This window comes from Macaca fascicularis, chromosome 5 (genome assembly GCF_037993035.2).
Source record: "Macaca fascicularis isolate 582-1 chromosome 5, T2T-MFA8v1.1".
Lineage (NCBI taxonomy): Eukaryota > Metazoa > Chordata > Mammalia > Primates > Cercopithecidae > Macaca > Macaca fascicularis.
The window spans coordinates 110,129,518-110,144,526 of record NC_088379.1 but is presented as its reverse complement, the minus strand read 5'-3'; positions in this window follow the sequence as shown (position 1 = coordinate 110,144,526).

Sequence of the window (15,009 nt, the reverse complement as noted above, 5' to 3'; positions counted from 1 at the left end):
ACCAATGGGTTACACTAGTAGGGGTCTGAAGACCAACGAGGGGGGCGTGGTGGGTGGAACTTGCTCCTTCCCAGTCCCAGCTTCAGAAGATGCTTTCCACCATGGCAGCCCCAGCAGGGGCTCCAACTTCCTGCTTAGGCAATGCTGTTCTAACAGCAGAAATAGCAGCAGCACCTCCAGTGGGATTAGCACAAATGTATTTCTTTGGGTCTTTCCTGCTTAGCTGTGGTGCAGTTCCAACAGTGTCAGCATCAGTTGCACTGCCTCCACCAGCTCAAATAGTCAGTATAGGCTCTAGGCTTCAGCCCAGGTGTAGGAGCAGCTTCTTGAGCTCTGGGTAATCCACCTCATGTTGTTTCACTGGCTGGCTCCCACTTTCTTTTTTTAGCCCCTACAGCTCTTCTAAGTCATTTGTAATGAGTTCCTGACATTAAATTCCTCTCTCCTAGAAGTATCTTGAGTGGCCTTTTCTTTTTGACTGGACATTGATTGCTTGACTAACCATATGTGAGTGCAAGACTGCATTGGGGCTATCATGGTGAGTCAAGCTGACTGAAAACCTGACTTCATGAAACTACAGGATACGTTGAACTTACTACTATGTAATAATTTAAATGTTATCTGCAGATCCTTCTCCTCTATTTGAATATAAACTCTGCATGGGCATTGAATCTTATTAGCCTTTTATTTGCAGAGTCTGTCACATAGGCTAAAACTTAAAGAGGCCCAATAAAATCTTTATATTAGAAGTAATGGTAAAAACTACAATTACTTTTGCACCAGCCTAATAATTGGATCCATGGAAAATGTAAAACAAGGTGATGGGTGTATTAGTTTGTTTTCATACTGCTAATAAAGATGTACCTGAGACTGCAATTATTTAAAAAAAAAAAAAAGAGGTTTAATGGACTCACAGTTCCACGCGGCTGGGGAGCCCTCACAATCATAGTGGAAGGTGAAAGGCGTGTCTTACATGGCAGCAGGCAAAAGAGAGACCTTGTGCAGGGAAACTCCCCTTTATAAAACCATCAGATCTATCAAATCTCATGAGACTTAATCACTATCACGAGAATAACATGGGAAAGACCCACTCCATGATTCAATTATCTCCCACTGGGTTTCTCCCTCAAAATGTGGGAATTATGGGAGTTACAATTCAAGATGAGATTTGGGTGGGGACACAGCCAAATCATATTAATGGGATTGATGTCCTCAAGGAGCTTATGATTTCATAGGAGGAGACAACCCATTTACCTTATACTTCTCTTTCTTCTACACTTTCCTTCCTGTATTTGTGACCTACTTAGTCAAATACTGTGTTCTTATATATATCTCTTATGTATTTACTTAAAGGGCAAAGAAATGAACAGAAAAGTAGAAAGTAAAGTAATTCAGACAGAAATAAGTAACAATGCATTTTAAATTTCTATTTAGGAAATTCTTATCTCATTGAAAGGGCACAGAACTTGTGGAGCAAAGCCTTTTTCTTCTAAGTTTGCACAAAATGTCAAGATTGAACCTTGGCTTTTTATGTGAGCTCAGACTCTCTTGCTAGGCAATGTCTGAATGCTATGTTTTGAATTATCTCTAATCCTAGGTATGAGCAGAAGTGATTGAATATATGTTTCCCTTATTTGTTTGGATGGCAGAATTTGCATCAATGATGTTGACTGTAAAATAAAGATTTTATTATCTTTGACCACCAGGTTGGAGCATCTGTTCACAAAGGAAAAGTTCTTGGTTATCTTAGTGAGATGGACAGATTCACGAGATTTCAATAGTTGTTTCTCTTTGTGTTCAAACTATTATAGAAGTAATTGATATTTAATGAGGATAAGGATGTTATACAATATACTTCTTCAGGCATTCTGTGACAGATATAATTGTAGTGACTCTGTCAGAGAAAGAAATACTAAAAAAGATTATGCAAATTCATTAACAAGGCATTTTTGGATATTAAGCAAAAATAGCATATTAAGGATATTGAGCAAAAATAGTATCTTTTTGTCATTATAAACACCTTATGCTTATACTCATTTTTATTACACATTTTATATTCACAGCTGCTGGTTATTTTATTATGTGTTTTGCTTGATTTGATCTTAGGCATCAATATCTTGATAAGAAGTCACCTTTAAAATGTATTCCTTTTTACTTTTCTTTATGTTTAGTAAAATTGCTTAGGAAGTTACTATTCTTCAGCCAGTATAAATGGAGATAGTTTAACATTACTATATAGGTGGGGTTTTGTTCTTTTCCCTTTTTAAATTTTATATTAAATAAGAGTACTCATTTATATAATTCTATTATAATTCCCCTCACCAATGCTGAAGCTTATGGTCACTGCCGCACAAAGTCACACCTCTCTGGGAGATGCAGAAAACACAGATGATTTTCACAAATCTCTAATTGAAGGGCTGAAAGAAGGGAGGATTTAGAGGAGAGGGGCTTCCAGACAGATTAAACTGCCTGGAATTTCACATGTGAGATCATGACTGTGTTATATGCCCAGTTGAAAATTGAGCTGAGTGGCTTGTTTTCTCCATTCTGGACGATAGAGAAAAAAGGAAACGAATCTAGTGGTATAATACTTTATAAACGTTTACATTTTATTTATGGGTTTTGGTAATATTTTGAACAAAGTTAATGCATAGAATTCCATATCTTTAACAAAGAACTCAAAGACAAGTTCGGTTTCTTGTGTGTTAAACTTTTAAAAATTTTAATAGTTCTGAAGTGCAGTTATAGATCACACAGAAATGTACCTATGAGATAGCATATTTAAAACAAAACAAGTGTGAAAGAGAAACTGACTTAAAGGGAGTTTTCTTACATTTTGTCTAGAAATTTTGTGCTAAGAGTAATATTCACAGTTTAGTAAGTTCAATTTCTTCAATTTTTTGAAAATCAGTAAATAAGTAGAAAAGTTAGTATTCTTAAAAAGTGTATATATTTTTTTTCCTCAACAGTTATATTGCTATCACTATAAATGAAGATGGAGTAGATGAAGCTATTATTTAAAGGCAGTTTCTTAATGAACAGAGGGTTACTAGCCTTATACTTTTTGGTGCTGCCTTTTTGATGTTTCCAGCTTAAGGTCCCATATCACCAATTGTAAGCTGTGGCCTCACATACAATCCAGAGAAGGCCCAACAAGCAGTCAGGGCATTTCAGAGGGTTGTCAGGTGGATTGTGCTGTGCTAAGTGAAGTGTGCAAGAAAGAAAAGAAGAAAAACAAAAAAGCAGTTATATGCCAGTTCTTCCATCTTTGGTAGGGTGACAACCTCACAAGGCAACAGAGCTAAAGGTGACCAAACATGATCTTCTTGGGAGAGGGCTCTCTTCGTGCCACACCATGCAGGGATTTGAGCCCAGCCTTGCTGCATGAAGGGCCAGATGCATGTGTGGGTCATAGACTACCTCCCTGTTCTCCCTTGATACTAATAATAATACTACCACTACCAGTAAGGATGAAGTACTTTTCCTAGTGTTTTGGGGTGCTGCATCTCTGTGCATTGAGCCAGAACAGCTTTCTCTGAACACTCACCTGCAAACAAAGAGGAAAACAAGGAGAATCCAGACTGATGCTGTGCTCTCTGTACACTGCTCAGACCAATGCCTCTTTGCACTGTGCTCAGGCTACTGAAGAAAGAAAGATATTCATCAATGAGGGTGGGTAACATGGAACTTTAATGAACTACTTTCTTGCCCACTTTTATCTCCAAATATCTGTACAGATATAAGTACAAATAAAGACATGGTACAATTGCTTGATGGTGATAAAATTAATTTGTGCAGTTATCCAAAAAAAATCACTCATGCAATAATTTTAGTGTGAATAAATTATATGAAAAAGAGCCATGTGTAAATGTGTTCTCATCTAATATGGGGAAAATGACTTTGCTAACCACATATTATGAGTCCTTTTTCTCTGTTATTAAGATGACTCCTCCCCCCACCACATACACAAACACTGTTTGATTTGAGAACTCTCAGCTTTCTAAATTTCATTTCTAATCTGATATCCCTTTCCATATAACATGTTATTAGACTTAAAATGTAAAACCTTTCTCCGAACTCTAAGTAGAAGTTAAAAATAACATTGCACTCCCAAAAGCTTTAAATCCCACCTTGTTTCTAATCAGCCTTCCAGAGTGACTGTACAAGGTTACACAGACCTGACTGATTTATGAATATAATTTTTGTTTTAATTGAAACAGCAACATTTAGGTTCCACCTTAACAGTGCACCTTAAAAGATTATCTCGGTTATTTCACAGGCACCGAGCCGGCACTAATAGTCCAAGGCAGATATTGAAAAGCAGCACAGGGCCAGGCAGATCTATTAGAAATTCCCATCCACGCGCCTCATACATATTGATTTCTGACACCAAGCAGCAGTGAAAGCCCCCGTGGGAATAATATATTTAGCAGGGTTCGCTGCGAGGAGGTCACAGAGTGCATACAGATTAGCTTCAGAGGACCAAGGCACTAGTGTTGGAGCCAAATGCTAGATTTTATATCATTTTAATCTGAACTTTTATAATCCTTTTAGTTCTTCTTTCTCTGGATGGCAGAGAGAAGGCTCCTTCACATGTATCATGCATCTTTTTCTTTATTCCTCCTATAAATGTGCAAATGCCGTTGTAATGGGGAGGAATGTTCCTTCAGCATAAGCAGCAGAGCCCCAACCAGATTTGCTTTTATAAACGGTGGTCAATTCAGATGAAGACATCTTTATTTAAAGATTTCTTTCCATGGGGGAGGGAAAATCACAAATCCGCATCTCCAGTTTTAAGATAGAAGCATAAAATCCGCTCTTATTTAAGAACCATTCCTCCCCTTCCCCTCTCACTGACACTGGAGCTTAATTGAGCAGAAGTTGCATTTATACTGTTACATCTATGAAAACAAAAATCTAAACATTTTTTTAATTACCTTTCTGATGGGTAGGGAATGCCTGCTCATTATGCAAAGAAGTGTTGTGACTGTATCAGATAAAGGTGTCAGATGAGAGCCAAACATGCATTTTGGAGACTGGAGAGATGCCAGCAGAGGGAAAGGGAAGGTTAGAGTGGACACACTTTGACAGAAGGGTGAAACACGTTCAGACAACAAAGGCAAATAGGAGGTTTCTCTCAACAGACACAAAGGCTTATTGTCTTCCTCCAGACTGCATTTAAATTTTAGATATTCTATAAAAAGTTCCCATGATTACTAATAATCAGAAAAAAAAACTACAACGGTGAAGTGGCTTTTAAACCTCACTTATTTTCTCTGGCATCCCAAACAAGAATAAAAGGCTGCAAAATAATAATTAAAACAAGAACAAAGTAGAGATAAGCAATCAAGATTTATTTTTGAAAATATAACAGTAATTATAATAAAGAAAAGGCAAATTTCAGTGTTTTTAATTTAATTTTTTAAAATTCCTATCAATAAAGATTCATTTTACCGATAAGGAATAATTAAAGCATCTAATTAAGACCTGAAATTTTCCCTGTCAGATTATCTAACTAAAATATGTCAAACATTCAAATTAGTTTCTCAGGCCTGTCTCCAATGATATATGTTAACTTTTATTTTATTTTCTAGTATGCTCAATCTGAGCCCAAGCCAATAAAAGAAAGCCACTAAGTTTGGAAAAGGAGAAAAAGAAGAAATAAAACCTCAAACTCAATTTTAAAAACTTGGGAAACTGTATGAAAATCTGCTTTTGGCAAATGCCCCTTGTCAGAAATGCTTGGCTATAGAGCTGCCTAAAAACTAGACTTAAGCATACACAGAGCTAGCCAAAATCATTTTACTTTCTATTTTGGTTTTTTTGTGGAATTGCAAGTATATTGAAAGTTAGAACAAACAATGGTTCTTCTTAGCAACTAGAGACATTTTAAGGTTAAGAAGTACCTGGATGCTGAATGATCCAAGAACCTCTTATGGTGATCACCGTATTCTGAAGAGATTGCACCAAAACATTCAGATTAAAGAAAGCAAGTGCAGAAAACCCGGAGGAAACTATATTAGAAACCATTATTTGATAATGAGGCAGTTAGCTCCTTGAGGAAACCAAAGAAATGGGACTCTATAGAAGTTAGAAGTTCCCATCATTAGAAGAGTGTATGTATATGTGTGTGTTTACTCTCATGAACTTGGTTTATTTTGGTATAATTAATCATGTTTGCCGGTAGTAATGATAGGGTACATGATAGATGACCAGTTAAATAAAAGTCAAAGTTAGAGAGCTTGAACCAATAAATATACCAGGGATTAACTCACATGTTTGGTCAAATGTTTCATACTTTTCCTTAATATTCCTAGATGACAGTGACCACTCCCTTATTTGGGAACTCAGCATGCGGTACCAACTCCTATAATAAATGACTATTAGAGCCAGGTGCAGTGGCCATGCCTGTTATTACAGCACTTTTGGAAGCCAAGGTGGAAGGATCCCTTGAGGGCCTAGAGTTTGAGACCAGCCTGGACAACAGAGCAAGACCTCATCTGTACAAAAAGTATAAAAATATTAGCTGGGTATGGTGGTACATGCGTGTAGTTCTAGCTACTCAGGAGGCTGAGACTAGAGGATCACTAGAGTCCAAGAGTTTAAGGCTGTAGTCAAAGATAAACATGCGACTGCATTCCAGCATAGACCACAGAATGAGACCCTGTCTCAAAAAAACAAAACAAAACCCCAAAAGTAATAAATGACTATTAGGGCCTACACACCTCCCCACGTCCTTTGGCTGAGCAAGTTGTCCTCTGGTTTGCAAAGGAGAGGTGGGCATCTTATATCTAGGAGGCTGGTGTAAGCCTGGAATAAGCAGTGACCCACTGAAGACTGGGTACAAATCTACCAGGAAAGCTAGAGAACTGTGTAGGAGAAAATCACTTTGTCACACACTGGGCAAAAAACCCTGCTCAACCTGTGGCAAGGAGACCTTGGACTATATTATCATCTACCTTTCCCAGTTGTCAGCACATTTCTTAATTTCCTTGTACATAGGTGTTAGTCAATAATATTGGTTGACTTGAATAAATTATATTAGATGGAAGTTATACCTGAAAGACAAAGAACAAAAAATAATTGGCAAAAAGCAAACAAAAGAAAGAAATAGCAAATCTTCATCCAGCAGCTCTGTCATCCAGGTGCCCAGCACTCTGCTTGACTGCTTTGTTCTAAACTGACCATGAATCTGTGTCGAATAGACATTCTGAGACTGATGAAGCTGTTCATTTTAGCTTGAAGGGGGTGGGGAGGGTAGTATTTTCCGTCTCAAAAACAAGCTCAGGAGAATACAGGGCAAGGTAAATACAAGTATTGATAGTTGATCAATCCTTTAATTTGACTGGAGTTCCAATGCCCAGTTATCAGTTAACAATTTACATTCAGTTTTTCACCTGGAGCCTGCACAACATATCTCTGTCGTATAATCCCATCCAGCACCAACTCTGCTAGCTCTCTGGCTTGATGAAAGTTTAAAAAATTGAACATTATTATTATTATTATTATTTTTCCACTTGCCACTAAGAGCTTGTTTCAGTAGATGAACTGCTTTGGGGGTAGGGGCAGGAGTTAACTGTTAAATTCCAAGAAACAACTAAAACAAAAGAATCACCTAAAATGACTAAAACTACAAACCTCTTCATGCATCCTCCCTCCACTAGATAAGTGAAACTTTCTCCTGTTTTAAAGCCATCACCGTGTTACATTTGTTTTTATCAGGTCAATGTTTCATAAATGTTGCTGATACTCTGCCAGCAGGGGAGGGATCCAGGACAGTAGCAGGGGCTGGGAAGCTGCTTGGTTTCCTACAAGTATTTAACCTCTGATCAGACCAGAGGCTTCATCCTGCTGTCCATCATTTGTAGTGCCTGTTGGTGACTCAGAAACTGTCCTTGGGCTGAGCAACAGCAGAATGTGGGTCTATGGAAAGCATTTCTCATGCAAAGAACATTCAGAGTTTTTCTTCACTGAATATAGTACATACATAATCTTGGAAATCCTGAAGGAAGAGGCACCATCATTTTAATTATTTATATGAAATCTTCACTGAAGTCAAAGGAGGCTGGATGGTGGAAGTTTTTTGGATACTTCTTTGAAAATGTAATCTCGGATTCCTACACAGTTGAGAGCGTATAAAAACAAAAGAGGAATTAACTGATGAAATTATTCCTGAAATTAATTTGGACTTCCAGCTTTCCTAGCTTGGTTAAACATTTCCTTTATCTCCGTGAAGAGCTTAAAAATAATGGGCAATGTGTGTGAGGAAATAAAATGTGAAGGTATTATAAACCGAGAGCATAAACTATGTGTGTGTGGTCTACAATTCCAAATTCTGACAATGTCCACATGTAAGAGTAAGATTTGGAGAGAATATACAGATGCCTTTGTGAGCAGGAAACAGGGAAAAAGTCCCTTTTAGTTGGGGGCAAAAACATGCATTTACTTTCAGTAGAAGTAGACACACTTAAATCCCTGCTGAGCGCCAGGGAGGGGTTGGATGAGCTGTCTAGAAAGCATTTTCTCTCTCTTTATAATGTTAGAAATCCTCGGACTGCATTGTGCATTGCAATGCAAGGATTCTGCAGTGTAAGAGCACATCAGGGCATTGAGAAAGGCTTAATGTGTTCTCATTAGAGGAGGAAGGGGGGAAGGGGCGGGGGAGGTGCCTTGGGGGATGGAACTGAGCTGGACCACTCTGGGAAGCATTACAATTTTGTGCCTTCTCACTTCAACTCCCTCAATCCCCTAGCTTTACATAGCTCTTTCACAGACAGTTCAGTAAAATGCCTCCCAAGCCTCATGTAAAGAGAGCTGTGTTGTACATCGCTGCTTGCAGTTTAACAGTTTATTTGCTTGGGCCTTTTAAATTTTTTCTTCCTTCCTGAGCTGCTTCAAGGAACCTCTTTTTCAGCTTCACTTCCAAACAGATGAAAATCAGAAAGGAAAAGAGGACAATCTGATCAATGAAAGAAAATCTAGATGCTTTTAGAGTTATTAAGCTCCACAGAACTGCCAGTGTGGAAAGCCTGACTGAAGCAGCAGAGGGGACTGGATATTTGAGATTTTTCATAAATGATTTGATAACTATAATTTACCAGACTCATTTACTTCATTCCCCCCCTTCCCAAGTTTGCTTGTTTTCTAGGGGAAACCAAAAATAGGCTTTCTTTTCCTTAGAAAAAATTTGATATGTGATTTATGGATTTTAACTTGTAAAGGAAGATGTCCTTTTGGAAAGAGGGCCCTTTAGCAGTGGTTTAACTTGCAATGAGTGAAACCATGCACGCCAAAGTCAAGGAACAAGCTGAGAATGAATTCCTTTAGATATGAAATTTTGAAAATAGCTGGTGACCCCTTGTGTTTATTCACTACTGTGTCTCCCAGACAGACCATTTGAATTTTGTGCTATAGACAGAGAGCTAGCTTACTCACGCTTATAACATGGGTTTCCAAAACTAGACTCATAACCACAGAGAAATGTAAAGTTCACTCCAAGCCTTTTCTTCCTTCAGTTTTGAAAACTTACTTTATTCAAAAAACTTCCTGCTGGAAATAATTATAAAAATACATATAGATAATAATAAATAACATATATTCTAATATATATTTATTATATATATATTTGTTGTCCAACCTGGATATTTTGCTTTGATAACTTTCCTAGGTGACTCATAAGAATTACACTTACTGTTACTGTATACGGTGAAATAATATTTTCTAGCATTCATTTACTGTAAAAAATTTGGCAAAACCTATCAGTCAACCAATATATATATTATGTTCAATATGCCTGAGATTTTCTTCTTGACTTACAGTTCCTCTAAAATTCTAGTTTGAGGAGAAATTAAGTAAGAAATGAGTTTTGGAGGGAAGTGGGTGGCCCAGACTTAATGAAGAAGAACTGAAAATTGTGAGACAAAATTCTATTCTTATTATAATTGAACAACTGACCAATGAGGTGTTTATGAGATTGGGGAAAATACATTTGGGGATTATACTAAATGTATATACATTTAGTAACACCGATTGGAAATGAATCTCTAAGTCTAATGGCTACTGGTCACAGAAATGTGATTTCTAAGCATTCTGAAGGATGACCACTTTATGTACCTTACTAAAACAGCTATATAGAATTATCGTATGTCACTGTACTTAGGTGGGGTAACTAATACTTTACACAAAGTTTGGACTCCTTTTGCACAACTACAATGCCATCGAACTAATGCCATATTATAGTTGTCATTGAACTGACAAATAGATATGGGTTGCATGTCATTACTATTATGTATTAAGCATGCCTTTTGAATTTTTATAATTGAATATTGCTATGGGTTGAATATATTAAATATAAGTATGTTGACTGTTTTAATAGGGCAGATTTCATATTTTTTTTGCTGAAATGAAATGTTGGGTCATTTTTATACATATACTCTTAATTGAATCTAAACAAATTCTGTTTTCTTCTTATTCTAACAGTGTACAAAAATGTTTAATATGATTGGATTCTAATTCTCATCATTTGACATTGAGCAATTATTCTTTCATTTCCACATTTTCAAAGAAGTTATCATCATGTAATGGTGTAGCATACACTGTTATACCCTATTGTGAATAATTAAAGCAATATGTCTTTATTTTGAAATTTTCAATGTAGAAAGGGAGGTTTTTTATTTTAATTTTTTTATAATAGTAATAATGAAAGCTAACATTAACTGAGTACCAGGTTCTAGGATACAAATTTTATATGTTATTTTATTTAGTCTATACATTGCACTATGTGGTAATGTAATATGAATTCAAGGAAACTATGTCATAACTAAATTAGATAATTTACCCAAGCTCATAAAGAACTTGTAATTAAAGATGCCAGGATTCAAAGACTGTCTGTAAATGTCACAGTTTTGTGAATTATGTTGTTCTGATTCTATAAAAATTAGGAAATTTCATAAATCACCCATGTTTTACTTGCCATTAAGATGATTTTTCTCAGAAGTAAACAGAATTTTATCATTGATTGAATTAAAGCTTTTAGCTAATCTGTTTCTTTGGATAATTCATGCATTTAATTATTCAAGAAGTACTGAGCACCAATTGTCTAGGTAATGTCACACTGTTCTAGGTATTGTTATGACTCACATGTAAGTGAACCGAATGAAAAGTTCCTGCTTTCATGTGTTAATATTCTACAATAGGCATAATATATACATAGTAAAAAGTAACCAAATTAAAAATATTTTTTCAGAGAATGATAAATATTATGGAGGAAATCAAGATGATGTTAAACAAGGTATGGGAAGGGTCTATTTTAGATAGGGTGATCAATGAAGAGTTACGACAGATGGCACTAGGGGAACAATCTGAATGATTAGGAGTCCACCACCAAAGAGTCTTGTAAAGAACAAAAACAAGTGAATTGAATATTGTGCTTTGAGTGATAAAGGGAGAATTTTATGACCCTGGGAGCTAAAGGTTGAAATGGATAATAGATTATCTTTGAACCATAGTGGCAACTGTGGATTTTAAATTATGAACCATGGGAAACCTCTGAAGGATTTCATGCAAAATAATGCATAATCTGTATTTCGTTAATATTTTTGGCAGCTTTCTTTATTGCTATATGGAAAATGGATCATTGGGAGTAAAAACATTAGTAGCTGAAAGCTACACAGATTTTGTACACCTGAATACATATATATCACATTATATATTTATTATGCTATGTGTTAATGTTATAGTATATTATAATCACAGAATGTAGGCAGTAGAGTTTTATGAGATAATAGAGCATAGTTGTTAAGATCACCAATTCTGGAGTCAAACAAATGGGTAGAATCTTCACTCTATCATTTTAAAGCTGTGTAATCTTGAAACTTTTATTAGCCTCTCTGAATCTGTTTCTTCATTTGTAAAATCAGAATACTTATAGATTCCATTGACCTTACTTCACTGGATTGTTATGAGGTGTAGCCACATTTGTTAAAGACATGGAACAGCTCTTTAAAAATGTTTGTTAACTAACATTAGTTAAATACAATGTAAATACACAGCTTCTCACCACTAGTGAACTGGAGAAACCCCTTTGAGAGATCTGAGACGTGCTTTCTGTTCTGGTACCTGTGGATTTCTTCTTTCCTTGAGCTTGCTGAATTATACAGGCCTCTTCTGAGTGCCCCATGCTGATATGTACTAGAATGCCCTTTTGTTATACCAGGCTCGTCATCCGTACTTCTTTGCAGATACATTTGTTCAAGATTCTTATTAAATGCCCAGTGTTTTTCAGAGGCGTTACTATGGAAGCTTTGCTTCCTTCCAATGTGCTCTGGAAAATTCTGGCTACCAGCTTCCCTCTTTACCCAGAAATACCTATGTGGCATTGCAGCTCTGTTGTGTCTGGGTGCAGACTGAGCACTCTGCCTTCCTTTGTGTTCTGCTGCCTCTTGTGTTCTCTCTTGCCATAGGGAGGGATTCGCAGTCTTGGGTTGGTAGGGAGACAACTTCTCTGAGCAGACATGTCTGGCTATAACAAACTTGCCTTTCAATGGGTACTATTTAAGACTTACCATGATCAAAGAATGATTGCTAACTTTTTCGTGTCATGATATTACAGGAAATGATCATATTTACAGAGCACAGTGAAAAAAAATTGGTACAATGGTCCAAGGTCTGAGATGACTCATCTGGGGCTCTGGCTAAACCGGGTCCCTCTTTTCACCTTAAAGCTGAATGGATCACAGTTGTAAATCCATTCACAGCATACCTGTGTAGCCAGCACAAGGGAAGGTGAATTCTGTTCTACAGGATAAAATTCAAATACCCTGGAATTTGATCTTTGTCTATCCTTCCAGGTTAAGTCCTTGACTGCTCATCTGCATGGCCTTTGAAGCCTTAGCATTTCAATTACTTCTGGGCCTTTGCTCCTTTAATTTCTTTAACTACTATGCCCCCTACTCTTTCTTCTGAGTTGGCACTTATCCTTTATGTCTCTGTGAAAGTCCCACCTTTTCCAGGAATTATCATGGGAGCCTTTTTTTCACTCTGATATGATCAAGCAGGTTAGATGAATTTATCTCGCACCTTACAGCACCCTATCTATTTATTTGTCATAGCTCTTAACACAATGTTTACAAATAACGGAATCCCCTAGTAAATGAATACATTCTTTAGTGAGTAATCTTAATTATTTTTGAACGCCTGACAAATTAACACAGTAATGAGTACATAAGAAATGTTTGAATTATATATGTGTAATGGAAACTTGGATGTCTTGACTCTTTCTTTTTAGTTTTACTAATTATCTTCCTAAGTGAAGGAGCACAGGGATTTTCTATTAAACCACTCCTTATCCATATAGACTACCTCTTACATTTGTTACTAGTTTAGAACTAAAGATGCAGAGTGGTTGATAATGTGCCCCAGGTCATGAAGAATAGACAGAGTGGGGCCTGGGCCCCATAAATTATGCACTCCAATCTTACAGATTGGAGAATCTTCAAAACCTCAGTTTTAATGATTTTACACACACAATTTATAAAACTAACTTTTAAACTGCATTAAGACATACCTTTCTATTAGACAATAGAAGGAAACCAACAGAAATAATAATCATTTTCATATATTTTTCCTTGTCTGTTATTTTACTTTTAATATACTATTTAGTATATCTGAAATAAAGAATGATAATTTTTTGGTGTTGAATAATATTTAAACATTGGGAAATTACTTTTGTAATACTACTAATCACTTTTACTTTCAAAATTCACAATCCCAACAATTTTAAGAAATCTTTTCTGATAATAACATGTAAAAATTGATTTATTTGAATTTTAAAAATAAATATTTTAAAGTGATTGTTTTAGTCAAGGCATGTTCTTTTTAATTTTGTAACTTAGTGAAAAATTAGTCAAGATTTCTCTAATCTTTTCCTTTCCTTGAACCTACTTATAGGTACCAAAATAATAATTATTTCTAAGATAGATATTTCATATCTGAAGTCCAGTCTTAAAACATTTATGAAATTACCTTTCAGACTTAGAAAATGTGCAACATTTATACTATCTTTAGGGTTTAGGAGGCAATAGTGATATCGGTGTAATTTAAAATTGGTTTGAAAATAAATTTGGCTTAGATGGAAATATTTAATTAGATATCTTTGTTTATTTTATGGTCAATAAATAAATGTTATTTGTTGTCTGAAAATTATGTATAAATGTATTGAAATATTTTTAATATCTTAAGTAAACATCATTCTACTAAAATGTTAGTCATATTGTAAATGATTGCTTTTTAAGATATGTATTGATAAAATCACAAAATATAAATGGAATTATTTCAAATAATTTCAACAAATCAAACACAATAACTAAATACACTTTCATTTTTCTCCATTCTTTTGCTTTAGTCTTGATATGGTGTGAATATGTATCAAGAAAACATGAACTAAAATAATGTGGTCAGTAGTCTTCTAGTTATCAACACGCACTTTCCGAGTGAATGAATAACAATGCAGCAGTACTCAAGTATTTGCTTAAAGCTTCTACTTTAATGTGCTTGCAAATAAGTTGGCTTCTCTCTTTCTTTCACACTCCATATCCAATCCCTCATAGAATTCTATCAGCTTAACTTGAAAAAATTATCTTAAGTCCGACTACTTTTCACTGTCTTCATTACTGTCACCCTAAACCAATCTGCTTTCACCTGTAGCCTGGACTATTTCAGCCGCCGGAAACTAGTTCCCATCTTTCTATCTTTTCATACAGATGGGTCCGTAGAGCACCCAGAATGGTCCTTTCAAATCAGAAGTCAGCTCGTGTTATTTCTCTGTGTTTATCACAGGCCTCCCTCCTTGCTCGAAATAGAATCTAAAATGTTGGCAACGGTCCACATGGTCCTGCTTGATCAACCTTCTACTTACCACCTCCCTGAACTCATCTTCCTCCTCTCTTCCCCTTGCTCCTTTTGTTCAAGTATCTCTCCTCAGTGTGGCTTTTATCAAGTGCCTAACTTAAT